Source organism: Dipodomys spectabilis, unplaced genomic scaffold (assembly GCF_019054845.1).
Source record: "Dipodomys spectabilis isolate Male_0828 unplaced genomic scaffold, ASM1905484v1 ptg000075l, whole genome shotgun sequence".
Classification (NCBI taxonomy): Eukaryota; Metazoa; Chordata; class Mammalia; order Rodentia; family Heteromyidae; genus Dipodomys; species Dipodomys spectabilis.
This window is the reverse complement of record NW_024870752.1, coordinates 1,196,188-1,211,607: the sequence shown is the minus strand read 5'-3', so window position 1 is coordinate 1,211,607 and position 15,420 is coordinate 1,196,188. Positions and strand designations below refer to the sequence as shown.

At 39.2% G+C, this 15,420-nt stretch overlaps 1 pseudogene; it reads left to right on the top strand.

Annotated features, from left to right (window-relative positions):
* The first annotated feature begins 444 nt into the window (after positions 1-444).
* Positions 445-15,420, top strand: part of LOC122110147 — a 31,324-nt pseudogene continuing 16,348 nt past the window's right edge.

The window sequence follows — 15,420 nt, the reverse complement described above, 5'->3', positions numbered from 1 at the left end:
TTCTTTTTAAATTCTAGCCTCTACATTTACCTTGGTTATTCTGCTTTTACTTTGTTTCAGTTACCAGTTTGGAAAGTATGTCTACATTGTAATATAAGCAAAAATGTTGACAGAGTCAGGACCAGAAAGTCCCCTTTGAAACTGATGTTCTTGAAGTTCAACTCTATTCAGGAACTACAGTTCTCTGGAGCAAACAGAACTGCTCACATTCCTCCAGGTAGTATACAGAGATAACATCCACATCATAATTATGATGACAGATAGCATGTTATATATAGTGAGTATTGTGAGTATAGTGAGTATTTTAAAGAGGTTTCTATGCACTAATACCTTCAATCCCCTTACTAACTCTATAAAGCAGATAAGCCATGTCATTTTTCCTACTTTTAAAACAAAAAAATTAGGACATGGAAAATTCAAATTGTTTGATTGGACAGTGTTAATATGGGGATATCATCTCGGTTGCCAAAGACTCCTAATGTTATTGAGATTCTGTCAAAGGACATGCAGGTAACAATTTTTAGACTGCTCTAATTAACTGGGTGCCAATTGCTCACACATGTAATCCTAGCTACTCAGAAGGCTGAGATCTACGGATCAAGGTTCAAAGCTAGCCAGGGCAAGAAAGTCCAGGAGACTCCTCTCCAATTAACAACAAAATGCCGGAAGTATTGTTGTGATTCAAAGTGGTAGTGTGCAAGCCTTAAGCAAAAAAGCTCAGGGACAGCACTTGGGCCCTGGGTTCAGGCCCTATTTCTGACACAAAAAAGAAAAAAAAAAAAAAACCAACAATAGGCTTAAGTTGTCCAGAGCTAGTATTTTGCTCCCAACTAAATTCATATCTCTGTTAGCCTCAGGATTTACATCCATTTCATCTGCATATTTTCCACACTTTTATGTCCACTTACAGCTGTCCTTATAGATCCAAGATACTATTTCAGAAGTCCTTAAATCTATAAGTTTATTAGCTACCCTCAGAAATAATAAACTAACTAGTATTTAACCCATTACTCTATTGATCAGTCCACTTTCTTGAGATTCAAGTCTCTTAACTGTGACTACTATTAACTTCCTTTTCAACTGAAAAACACCCTCCAAGGTAGAAAAGAAAAAGAAAAAGAAAAATGAGCATGCCATTACAAAATCTTTGCCCCATAGTGGGCTTTTCTCTGTTGTGTTGGCATTGAAGTGCAGAACACTGCGTTAGCAGTGTATCTACTTCCTTGCTTGAAATGTGACTCAAAATAAGATGTTTTCAAGACATCTAGCATGCTAGGTTATGTCAAAAACAGAATGTAGTTCTCTTCAAATATCTTCTTGCACCATTCCCATAGGAGGAAAAAATGCTTCATGTAGCCCAGCTACCCAGACAGAGTGCATGCCAAATAGGGTAGGAGTAGCCCAGGCAAGTAGAACTCATGAACAAGAAGACAAATCCCCAAGGAGAGCAAGAGACCAAAGGGTCATAGTCACACTGGCAGAGAAAACAACAAGAACTAAAGAAAGCATGAAATGAGAGAAGATAAGGATGGAAGAATGGGGATATAGAAGTGAGGAAAAAGAGATCTCTGTGGGCCAGGGTAATTAGCATGGGTCACAGGTATCTTTTAGCAGTGAGCTAGCTTACTTTTCCACCTTCAACGCCCAACATTCTCCTCCTATGACCCTCTGTGTCCACCTACGCCCAAATGTTGTCCCTTGATGAGCATTTTGGGCTCATCATGATGTCATAGCTCCTTGCCACTGATCATAATTTAAAAAGATTAAGTAGAGAGCTCAATGCTATTATGCCTAAAGTACAGGTTTCTGTGACCTTTATTATTAATTATTTCTCTGTTGTTCTGAAACACTTAGCACATGGGAAAAGTAACTTGGGTTTTGAGGAGGGTTTTTGACTCCAATGGTTTTCTTTCTTGCCATTGTTTCTAAAATATTTATAAGATGATTCTTTGTTGCTTTCTATGTCCCTCCCCCACAGTATAACCCCTGTTTTCGCTCTATTAGATGTTGGTATAATTTGTAGAAGGGAAAGAAAAAAACAAATTGTTTAAATAGGGATACAGGTAACTTGGGTTTTTTATATACATGTCAGCTTTAGGAAATAGATTGGAATTGTGAAAACGTAAGATTGACCTTGAGGTGACCTTCCGCAGTACACAAAGGCAAGCTGAATCTGGCTGTCTAGCTAGACCTTCCTCGCCTATGCATAATTCAAAATTGCATTTCTGTCAGCCACTGCCTAAAGACATATTCTGTTTTAAACTCAACATTTGATCTAAAATAGAGTGCTGATTATAGATGGATTTACATTGCCACTCCCCCGAGCCCCCCATAATATGTTTCTAGGGAAAAGTTCCCAAGAAAGTTCATTTTAAAATGTCTTCTGTTTTTAATGAAAGCTCTTTGGTGGGATGGGGAGACCCAGTTTGAAAGGTTGACAATGTAGTGATATATGATGTGTAGTGACTGGGCTTGACCACTTCCATGTCAGTTGCTGCGACAATGTGTAGTTCAGGGTTGAAAGTACTGGGGAAAGAGTCGTTCACCCAGCGCTACTGAAACAACAGAAGACATTTTTGTCTTTAGATGCTCCAGGACCAGTTGAATCTAAAAGAAATAGAGGAAGGAATGTGTTTCCTGGCTACTTCTCTGGTGGCTCCCAGCATCTTGGCCTGGAAAGGACAGAATCATGTGACCACCTTTCTGAGCTTAAAAAAAAACACAAAAAACATAGAAATAGCCTTTTCTCTGATTGTTCTTGCAATCTATAAATTCCAGCCAAGCCCAAATTTCAGTTTCTCTCCAAAACTGTTGCCAGGCACTAACACCAAAAGAATTGCACTCCACAGAGTTTTTTTTAAAGAAATCAATTACAAACCTCTTTTACTAGCCAAACAAGTTTGACTACTAGAAATATTTTGTGTGAAACATATATAAAGACATACAGGTGTGCTGTGTTGTGTTTAGAGGTCAGCCTTTTTTTTTTTTTTTTGTAATGTTACCAAGGAAAGACTATGACAGAACACAGCACAAGTTTTCACAGTACACAGCAATTTCCCTCCCCCCCCCCCCCCATGCTTCCTCTGTGAAAGACTGTGAATGCTAAAATCCAGAGACAAAGAACTGGCAGCCAAAACAGAATTCAGAGCCATTCTCACTAAAACATTGTGCAGTTACTGAGGGGGCAGCAAGAGGAAGCGTTCAGCTTTTTTTTTTTCTTTTTTTTTTTGGTGTCTAGGAGAAAATATTTCAAAGGAAATTGTGCTTCGAGACTGTTTTGTTAGCTTCAAAATCAAGAATGAGTCATAGCACAATTAAGATGAAGAAAAGAAATCTCATTTGAGACTGCAGACAATTTTATATCGACTAGTCAGAAACTTAGTTTAGAAATACAAGGTCTGTGAGAAATTGTATCATTTACAAGGTGATCCAATAGTTGTTAAATGTATCAACTTCCTAAAGGCTACTGGTGCCAAGAAAATTTGACCAAACTAATAAAAAAAAAAGTGATTGGTTGTGTGAGGTAGGTTTTCTATATTTGGAAACTCAAGGTCATGTGTAATGTCGGACTAATATTAGTAGAAAAATATACAAGTCCTGGATCCTCTGCGGGACATGTTTCCCATTCAAATAGGGTCAGAGAGAGCAGTGTTAGGCTTGATAAGCAAGCACACTACCATGTGAGCCACAGCTTTAGTCTTTTGGCTTTTAGTTTGTTTTCTAGACAAAGGCATTCACTAACTTTGTCTGGGCTGGCCTCTAACCACCATCATCCTGTCTCAGCCTTCCTACTAGTTGGTACTACAGTTATATGTCACCATGCCCAACCTAAGTTGAGATTTCTTGACTAGGCATGGAGGAGATATGCCTTCTTGTACCCCCTCCATGTGCTAAGAAACAAATATCCAAAATGAATTCATTAAACTATCCTTGAAGTTCTCAACAAGAAAAGCCAGAAAGAACCTCAAATAAAAGTATCTGGAGCTAACTCTAGCCCTGCTCACTGTGCTAGCCCTTTTCTTATGGCCTCTGTCTCAGGAAAAGATCCAGAGACCAATAAAAACTTTTTCCTTTTCTTGTCATGTCTGACTCTCACCAAGTTCTACTGATCCTGCATCATGAACATCTGTGGAAATGTTTGATACCTTACCTTTTTATTGATACTTCTCTTCTTTAAATTCAAGTCCTCTGTAGTTTAGATCACTGAAATTATCTTTTATCAAGTCCTAATGTTTCCACTTTCTATTCCTTCTTCTTCCCTGAAGTTCTGTTGCCATCAGTAAAGAGTCTCTACATGTTTGGACACAGCTTTAATAAGTCTAGACACCAAAATCAGATATTGATCATCTAGGTTTACTAAATTACAGCCAAGCAGAGTAATAACTGGTTTAAGTCTACTATGTAGAAGTGAAGCCACTGACTAGAAGAATGAGACTTCCATAAGAAAGTTGAAACAGAACAGGCTACCTTAATGTCCAGAGAACATAAAGAACCCTCTAACCATATGTAAATTCTTCCTACTTTACGATAGAAGGCTTCCTATCGTGCAGTGATAGGTACTGGGCCTCAATGTAGCTTATAGGATAAAATAAATATGTGTTTAGTAGACTGGAAATGTTGGATTTAGAGGATTCAAATAAAATGGAAAAGACAGGAAGCATGGTTCCCAGACAGAATGACAGCGCTTCCTTGATCAGTATTGTTTAAAAATTGAGGCAAGCTGGGCACTGGTGGCTTACACCTGTAATCCTAGCTTTTTCAGGAGGTTGAGAGCTGAGGATTGCAGTTCAAAGCCAGCCAGGGCAGGAAAGTTCCATGAGACTATTATCTCCAATTAATCTCCAGAAAACTGGAAGTGGAGCTGTGTCTCAAGTAGTAGAGTGCCAGCCTTGAGCAAAGAGAGCTCATGAACAACACCCAGACCCTGAGTTCAAGCTCCAGTCCTGACACACATCGCGTGTGTGTGCACCCGCGCACACACACACACACACACACACACAATTGGCAGACTAAGCTGGGTGTGGCACATGTTATCCTAGTTACTCAAGAGGCAGAGTCTGGGAGGATCACGGTTCGAATTCAGCCCATACCGAAAGTCCATAAAATACAACAGACTCCCTTTGTCTTGACCCAGGCATAGTCTGCATGAACTTCCCTAGCTTCAAAGTGAGACCGTCTGATGACTATCGGCCATCTTCCTTTCTCAGGCAGCCCTGTACTTCTTTCACAATGGAGTAATGAGAAAGAGGCTTTGGAGCATTCTACTGCATATATATCCCACGGCCAGGCTGGCTAGGCTACTTCTGTACCCAAGTCCCCAGGTGACCCTAGTAAAGTGATGGGTATCTCATGCTGTACTTTGAGGAAGCCAGCCAAAAACTAACAGGTGACAGTCTATTTCCTCAAACCTCTAAATAACAATTCATCCTGTTGAGAAAGACTTATTCTGATTTCTTTTCCTGTCTGTCCTAATTCTCCCAGCACCATGGAGTTACTAAATTTCCTGGAAAAATCATATGACACGGTTCTAACCAATGAGGTAGAGGTAGACGTCTGCTGGAATCTGGGGGGAAAGTTTTCCCACTCCAGATTGCATCCTCTTCCTCTATGAGCTTCTTTGCTAGTTGGAAAGCGGACATGATGCCTAGTGTTTCTGCAGACACATAAATGAGGACTAAGGTATAAATGATGAGGGGTTGAACTGGACACATAGAAAGAGGCCTTGATGTTTTCTGCTGTCACACTTTTGTTATAGGTGTCAAGTAAATCCCTTCCCCACTTAAACTACTTTCTCAGCAACTCAACTTGCCAAGACACTGCCTTGGATAGAAGTATCATGGCACCAATGAAGACACAGTTTGGTAAGAATTGGATTTTGTTTGTTTGTGAAGTTTATCCTCTATGCTGGACTGCAGAGGAACAGGTGTTGCTTTTCTCCCACTGATGCTTAAAGTGGGAATATTCCTTCTGACTAGTTTACAGACATTTACTCCCCGTATTCTTGTCACTTTTAGTTTTCATCCTGAGTGCTATTGTTTTAGAAGTTTTAGTAATCCAGACAGAAATTCTTTCACACACACACACACACATACACACACACACACACACACACACCACGACCAACACCACCACCACCAACAACAACTATAACAAAATAACCACTATAAAAACATTATTGGCCTCACTGAATTGAAATCCAAGGTTAATACTGCACCATTCACACTTTTCACACCACTAGAAAACAGACAGAGGCAGTAGATTGTCTGGTGAACTTAATCGTATCAGTAGGTTTCATGGTAAAAATAAATATAGAAGACCGCCACTGACACTGACAGACAAGAACAAGGGCTCAGACCCAGAGGAACTGAGACACAGGAGGATGTGCTTGGACGACAGAGGCGGAAGGAATACAGGATTATTTATTCAAAGGAGAAACCTTAAGATTTTGATGAGCTCTAACCATGAAAACTGAAACTCTTGACTTTACTTTCTTGCTTTCTATGTTACCTTACTGGATTTTTTTCCCCTCTTCACTCCTATACTACTATGAATAAATAATGTGTTTGGGTGACTAATGTTTACTGATTGTTTGCATGTTGAAAAATAATACAGTCTAATACTAGACCTATAGCAGGGTGTGGAGTGTGATCTTTACTTCCATGAGCATCTGTTGATGTCAGCGAGATAAAATTAACACAAGAAAAAAAGGATAACACAGTAAAAATGTTCAAGGCTGCAGTAAGCATTCAAACAAACAAACAAAAAAAGAAATTCATGCTTGTCCAGAAGGGGAGATTATTGGGGAACAGAAAACTCAAGCAAAGGATACACACACACACACACACACACACACACACACACACACACACACACACGTAGGCATATGCAAGTGCAGCAACCCAAGCTTGATAGAGGGATCATAGGTGCATGTAGAGTATGAAGCGGAAGAGCATAGCATGGTAGGAAAGAAAGGAATGCTACAAGAAGAACATCTGTACACAAAGAAGCTGTATGCATAAAGAACATGCATGTAAAAAAGGAACGTGCAGAAAGATGCTGTATGCATGAAGAAGTTATGCACATACATGTGGAAGATATATGCAGGAGAAAGGTATATGCATGAAAAGTATATACATACATAAGCCATAGGCAAGAAGAAGGTATATGCAGAAAGAAACATGTACATGAGAAAGAAATGCACATGAAGAAAGTATATGCATTAAGAAGATCCATGCATGAAGAAGATAAGGAGGAAGATAGTGTTAAGTGGCTGACACATTGTCCCTAAGATTTTTCTCCAACAGAAGACTCTCAATGTCTACCAACTTCTTGGTGCCGAACACATTTTTTGCCCTCTATGTGTTATCTGGTACATGAGAACATTGAAAACATACTTTCAAAACACAACATTTTCTGTGTTTTAATTCCATGTACATCTATTCTAAAGTCCTCCAGAACCTGGGGGAAATGTCTTATCATTTCCAGTTGCTAATACTCTCACACGAGGAAAAAGTTTTATTCAAATCTAGTAAAACTGCAGTGGAATGAACAATAATATCCTATTTCTCATGGCTTTGGAAAGTAGTCATTTTTATCTTCAAATAATATGTAATACACTATGAGTGGAGCACCGTTTCTTTTTTTGGCCATGTAACTATTGCCTTAGTAAATGAGGACTTAGAAACCAGGCTAAGAATCATCACATCACCTACATATCAGGTATGAAAAGAAAACAAAAACTGAGGGTACAGATATTGCAGATCAAAAGAAGCAGACTCTCTTCAATTCAACACAATGGATCCCGTTTCTTTGTATTTTCTTCACCTTTAGTGAGAGTATAATAACCTTGAGTGCTGCACATGTACCTATCATTTAGACATCTTGACAGAGGAGAGGAAAATCATCTTCCCTGTCTTCCTGAGTTTTCTTTTGCTGACAGCATTTTTACCAACAGGACAAATGTTTATTTTCCCAAATGAAAAGGAAATGAGCTGCATTTTCCTGAACTAGAAATATCCAGTGTTTCTTTCACTGTTACTGCTCACTGTCATTTTTAATCAACTTGCATTCTCTCACTTGAGGGGTATTGATAGTGTTAGCTCTGGAAAGGTATCCTGCCTTCAGAGTTCCAGAATTTGAACCCAAGTTATTTTCAGAGCACTCTTGAATTTTTAGGACAAGGGGGTCACCACTGGCAGTAGGCAGCAGGGTGGATAAAGTAAGGCTGTGGTGACATTTCCCCTCCAGCCATCACAGCATTAAGATAGGAGTCAATGAGGGCTTTCTAAAATAAAGACCACTGCAAATGTGACCACTTTATGAAGGGCTTGATGCTTTGGCTAATTCACTGGCCCTCTCTACCCCTTTGACCTAAAATAAGCCATCTAATCCAAAACATGAAATCCCCACCCACCCACCCACCCATCAGCAAAGCTACAATTTGTCACTCATGTCAGTGAGTGCCACACATCACCATCAGTCACCCTAATGTAGTGCAAAGTCGTGGTTATGATATTTAGGGTTCGAAGCAGGCAATTTTAATGAGGAATAAATAATTTCTCCTGTTCAGCTAATAGTTGTTGGTGTAGAAAGGTAATCCAAATGTCACTGCTCCAGCTCTCAATGGCGAAAAAAAGAATAATGAGCAACATGTGCTTTGAATATGTTTCCAAGGGAAAAGGCTGTAGGCTTTAGGTCTCTCTTCTAATCACAGAACAACCTGTGAGACTGAATAACTCCGCCCAGAGACCTGTGTGCCACTCGATAGGCACAGTGTCACTAGGAAAATGTCCCAGAGAACTAAAGACAAGGCCCTCATAACTACACACTTCTGTGTGCGCAAAGCAAAGCATCCAGGAGAGGAAAAAGCTCACAGTAAACCTGTTTACTACCTCTCTTTAATAAGCTGTGGCAAGAAGAACAGCTTTTATGGATAGGTTTTGTTCCTCCCAGCTTCAGCTTTGTCCACAGAAGGAGTAGGAACCCTTGAAGAACACTCATAAACAGACAAATTTACAATCGGGCCTCTGTAAAGGGCCCCAAGCCACAGTTCATCTAAGTTGCCTTTGTGATGTTCCTGCCACCTGTGAGGCCGGGGGCATGGGGTCAGAGGCTGACCCTCCCAACTCCCCCCCTCCCCCCCCACGCACACCAGCCTGCATCTAGTGGGATCAATCAGCATTTTCCCATTACCTGAAGACTGAAGGCCCTTTTCGGGACTCGTGTGCTTCTTCCTTTATGGAGATGCCTAGATATTTATTTTATTTTTAATTTTCTTTTAGGAAGTGTATGCCCAGACTTCTGTAAATTGAGAAACAGAAAAAGAGGCTTCATAAAACAAAGTCACATCATATGATCACCTTGGGGCCTTCCACATGTCTGTCTATTTTGTTTAGTTCTTTCCTGTTGTGCTTTTAATTTGCCCTTTTCTTTATACAAACTTTCAATGTACCGGTATTGAAAGTAAACAAATAAAAGCCAGGTCCTCTTTTAAATCTCAAGTCATCTATTGTAATATTCATCCCTCCTTAGGAAAAACATACCATGTATCCAAGCTTTGTCCTGCTCTCAACTCTTAGGCTTTCATTCTCCTTTGAAGACCGGTATTAGATGGTTAGGTGATCTAGAATAGGTTTCCACAACAAAGAAAATAAACTCTTTAAGTGTCACAGGCTCAAAACAATACATTGATTTGCTTTTTACTTAATTACACTTGGTTTACATAGCTTTCCTAGTTGGGTATTTCAGATACCAAGCTAACTCTCATATACTCTCTTATATCCAGTATTTCCATCAGCGACGTGATATATGTATATATATAAAATATGCAATATCCCCCCGATAGTACTGTGATATATACAATATTTCCATCAGCAATGTGATAAGGGGCCAGTTCTCAATGTTACTGGTTCCATACTGATTGATATTCTCTGTGATAGTGATAGCCAAACAAAGAAAATTTCCTTTGAAAGCTAGCAACTACATGTCTTGCATGAAAACTAAAATATAAAATTGAATGAAATGACATAGAGAATTATTAATTACTTCACACAAAATCATTCTTATTTTGCACATGTATCTGCAATCTTCGATTTGTATACATGCAATGAAAATCACAGTTCATTCATCTGTGTACTATTTCAATGTGGAGCCTGCTGGATATTAGTCTATTTTTTAAACATAGTGTTTTATTGGTGAAACCAAATGTGTAATTCATATGACGTATAATTATATATGTTCAATAAGTATAGTATCTATAACATGTAATAGATAATTATAAATGTCTTACATATTGACAAGTATATAATGACTATTCAGTTTCAGAAAAAAATCAATAATGGTAAAATATTGCCATGTCTTTGTATTATATTTTTCCTTCACATTCCAGATGATGAAGTTGGACCTTGACTTCATATTAAATATAGAAATTAATTCAAAATAGATCAGATTAAACCCAAGTACTACAAAAAATGATTGATAGGAATTGTACTCATTACCTTGCTCATATAACTGTAACCCCTCTGTACAGCATTTTTACAATAAAAACATTTAAAAATGTTCTGACAAAAAAATATTTTTTAAATTAAAATAAGGTGCACTGGCTCTCTTCTGTAATCTAAATTACTCAGGAGCAGAGGTAGGAATATCTGTCTAGGACTAGCTTGAAAAAGGATGAGACTATCAAAATATAGACTGAAGCAAAAAATGGCTGAGGCTGTGGCTTAGCATGAAACTCTACTAAGAGTCAACAGTGAATGAATAAGCAAAATGTGGTACACCCATACAATGGGATATAGTTTGGTCTTGAGAAAGACGTACTCCTGCATGCTATAATATGGAAGAAGCTTGAAATATCATGCTAAATGAAAGAGGCCAATCACAAAATACCCTGATCACATGGTACTTGATTCTACTTGTAAGAAACACCTCAAATAGGCAAGTCATTTGTGTCTGTGTAAGGCTGGAAGGGATGGAGGCAGATAAAGATATGGCTAGACACGTCATATTCTCTGTGTGACTACACTTAGGACCTATCACCTGACAGAAATACTAGTCACTTCAGTTTTGCAGAAGAAAAGATAATCTTTTCTATTCAGCTTTTTAGATTGTGATGAAAGTTATTGTCTGGACCATGGCATCAATACTTTTGAAATGTAGACTCCCTGAAGAAGTAAGGAGCAACATAAGCTTAATTCTTCCTGAGAACAAAAGAAAGAACCATGTTCATTATGTCCTGATAAAGCTAAGTCCTATTTATCAATTAAAAAAAAATTTCTTTAAACCCTGTGGTGCTCCCTTCCTTTCAGCCTCTGTGTGTGTGTGTGTGTGTGTGTGTGTGTGTGTGTGTGTGTGTGTGTGTGTCTGTGTCTGTGTCTGTGTCTGTGTCTGTGTGTGTGTGTGTTTTCTAGAAATATCACAGGGCAGCCACTTCCAGGGTCTCTCAGACACTCACTTGAGATGACCTTAGGAAACCCAATTGTTCTATTAAGAGAAAGAATCATCTTTCTTTTGCTGTTAGAACTGTACTCAGTATTTTTTAAATGGTCTAAAAATGATATAAAATAACTTAAGAGAAGCATAGTGGAATTGTGCTTAAGCTTTATTTAACACTCTCAATATTCATGCCACTTGCTCTGAGAGTTTAATTTCAATGCTACTTAGCATCTTCCAAGGCAGAAAGAAAGAACTAATTTCATTAGCATATCATCCCAAAGTATCTCCCACTCTCCGCCAGCCCCTAAATTCTGCTCTTCTTTTTCCTAAGTGTGTCTTTGCCCAGAAGCTAAGAGGGGACAAGAGCATTGGTGGCTGACTCTCCACAGTTAAGGAAAGCATTCTTTACATTCTTTACATTTTTAAATATAACAGGCTCTGGCGGGAAGACCAAAGGAAAGAACGGCCCTTTTATTATATGGAGTAAGTAATAATCCACAATACTAAACCAAAGATTTCCACATTTTTTTTAACCCTTCCTTCTGATCATAGATTCATGAGCTATGGGAAGTAGGTGGAAATCATCCCAGAAGAAGAAAGTGTACCAGGAGTATTTGCAATTTTAAATGTTCTCAAGTCAATAGGCAAGTTTCAAAGAAATGGCTGGTAGAGTCTAGAATTCTACCAGTTAATAGCATTTGAAGAACTTGGGGAGGCCATGCAACACAAATATTGTCAAATCACCGTCAAGATACCCTCGGACTTCTTTAAAGAACCCTTAAATTAGCCATCTGTAAAACTGAATGTGTTCACAAAGAGTCATACAATAAAATCAAAAGAGTGGTCTTGAATTCTGCTCTGGCTACTGGGAAGTAGAAACTGATAAGAATCGTTTGATTCCAGGCAGTCCCTACTGTGAGCCTCATAGATTAAACCTTGGCACCAGGTCTTACAGCGACAGAGAACTGCAATGGATGGGCCCTTAGGCCTGAGAGCCCCCAGGAAGTCACACAATGTCTTGAAGGCAGACAGAGGGTGCTGTCACCCTGGGGAGTGTACATAGGAAAATCCTGCTTTCCTAGTATTACAAGGTCTAATGAGAGAAAGGCTCATAAGCCCCTTAACACCATAGCCAGGTATTTTCAACTGATTCATCAGCCCCTGCTGAGTGGCCTGACACTTAGGACCCAGATCATATCCTGAGATGTCTTTGCAGATGCTCTGCATCTTGCTGACCTAGGTCTTGGAGGACAGAATGAAGAGATGATAGTAAAGTTGACCTCTCCAGTATCAGGGGAAGGTTGAGATGAGGAGAATAAAAGAGTTTACTTAAGCCAAGATCAGCAGACATGGTGAACAAGAGCTCAGATTCCTTATATACCCCTCTAAGTTTGAATCTCCCTGCACTGTGCAGTCTGTAAGATCTATGGCCTGATGCTCATATCCAGCTGCTCTGCACCCTAATCCTTCGTCTATAAGGTGGTAGTCATCACGAAACCTCCCTCACACAGTTGTTTTACGGATTGAGACACTGTAAATGAAGAGCTCAGCCCAGAGCACAGTACTTAGTATATCACAAAAATCTCATTGGACAGAAGAGATTATTTAATCTAGTCTTCTTTCTTTAAATCCTCCTTCCTGTGCTACATTGCAAATAGTCACATATATATATGCATAAATATACATGTATATATGTGTATTTATACACATATAGAGGTGGCAGAGGGCTCTTTCTCCATACCCTTCTGCATCAGCCTTCTGCATCAGCATTTCACCTATAGCTCCCTGTTCAGCACTGAAGGGAAGAATAAAAGGGAAGTCTGTCCACAATCTTTTGGATGTATCCTCTTGGTGAAAATAAGACCGAATATACATGATGGGACCCATACAAGACAAACACCATTCTAAGCATACTGAGGAAAAAGAGAATACTCTTTTGGACGAGGGGAAAGAGAAAATGAAGTGGGTAACGAGAGAAGGAACAGCAAGCTATCTGCTTACAAAAGGAACTGCCAGTGGTCTCCCAGAGATGTGACACCTTCCAGAACTTTGCCTTTGGGCATGGTCTCCACTCAGCTATTGGCCCCCTAGACTCTGGTGAGTTGGAGATCTTCAGATTCTAACCTCAGAGGACGACATTGTGGAAAGCTCTGGATTAAATGTGTTCAACTGCCAAGAGCTGCATTCCAACCTTAATTCCTCATGCTGTGTTCAATCTAAGACTGGAGTCCCACAAAATCCTACTGACTGGAATTAAGCACATTTTCTGAGCACATCTGAGGGTTGTTTTTCTTATGTAGAGAAATTATATAACTACAACAAGAAAGATAAGAGACAAGGGGTGGATTTTTAAAAACGTTGGAAGTGCCTTCACTTTCTTACATGTCTCCCCTATGAATCATCCTAATACTGGTGATGCCACTTTCTATGTTGTACAGAAAGAAACTGAGATTCAATGAGTGGCAAAGCCAGGCTTCAAACCCAGTGCTCCAAATCTTATCTCAACCAGCAGTGCTTCTTACTGCACCAATTTGTTGCACTATTATGTGACTGCAAACTGGGCATTCTTCTGTAGCTAGCATTTTTATGGCCTTTTTCTCACTTATAAAGTGAGGAAATTAGAATAAATCACCTCCACTTACTTTGCAGCTCTGTAATTTATTAAAAAGGACCTTTCCTGCAAGGCAAAGGCCTGACAATAACAGGATTCTTTCCATGTTTGGAAACACCCTGTCCCCTCACTCACAGAGGGAGACAAAGCTGAGATCCATGGGGGAACTGGATATGGGCTGAGAACCCGGGCAAGTGTGAATTCTAATCCTGATGCTGACATTGACTTCCTCTTAATCCTCCGAGTCACTTTGTTTTTGAGTTTCCATCTATGCAACAAGGTTAATGGGACTCATCAATCTCCTGAAGGAGGGGGGGAGTTCATGTCTGCTCAGCATTTGTAAGGATCTAAAGCCTCATGTCTGAACACTTGTGGAAGGTTTATATCAGGATGTCTTAAGACACAAAAGTCATGAATGCTCCCAGATGAGTTATTGAAAACTGAATTAAGAATAATGGGATATGTTCCAGCAAATCTGCTTGATTTCCTGGAATGTAGCCGTCATTTTGAAAAGCAGCAGTTCATTTATTTGTTGAGAGATTAAGAGAAAAATAGGTAGCTAAAAATCCAACCTATCAGAAAGCACACTAGAAGTTCAAAAATAAAACCATACGGTTTAGAGTTCAACCACTACTAAGAAAACAATATGATCCATTTTCTTTCTCTCCCCTCTACCATGTATGGTTACCAAGAGAATTATAGAATAAATTGGAATTAAACTACTCTTCTCATATAAATGGTCAGAAATTTTTAATCAGAAGAAACGTTCTGGGAAAAACAAAACAAAACAAAAAAAACACCAGAATCATCCAGAACACTCAAAATGTACTCAGAACTTCGAAGGGTGAAAAGAGCCCAACTAAACAGGAAACCTCCAGGTCTTAAACTTGACTGGGAAGTTAAGCAATCTGTCAGGTGAGCTTCATATTTCTTTGCCTTTGTGTAGATGGAAATGTGTGTGTGATTTTTTTAATACATTGCAAGTAAATGTATCTTGGTCATACAGCTTTAAGCAGCAATATTTTTCTTAGCCTATTGTGGTAAGACTGCCTTGGAAAAGCTGACAGGGAAGATAGAAGGTTTGCCAGCTGTGCACTAACATCTGCATTTGCTCCATGCTGTATGTAATAGGAAGAGGAGTTTTCTGGTGTTTCTCTCATATCTCCTTATCAGCAGACTGATCACTTCTGCACAGTGAGATTCACTTTTGTTATTTTTTTTCCCAATTTTTTTTTCCCCTGGCAGCCCTTCTCAGACTGTGATAAATCAGGGACTTCTTTTTCCCACTCTGGACTCCGTTATGACATCACCGTAGCTATACAAACCCCAGAGTGAAGCAAACAAAAGAATTTTCCATTTTCTCCTTCATTCAATGA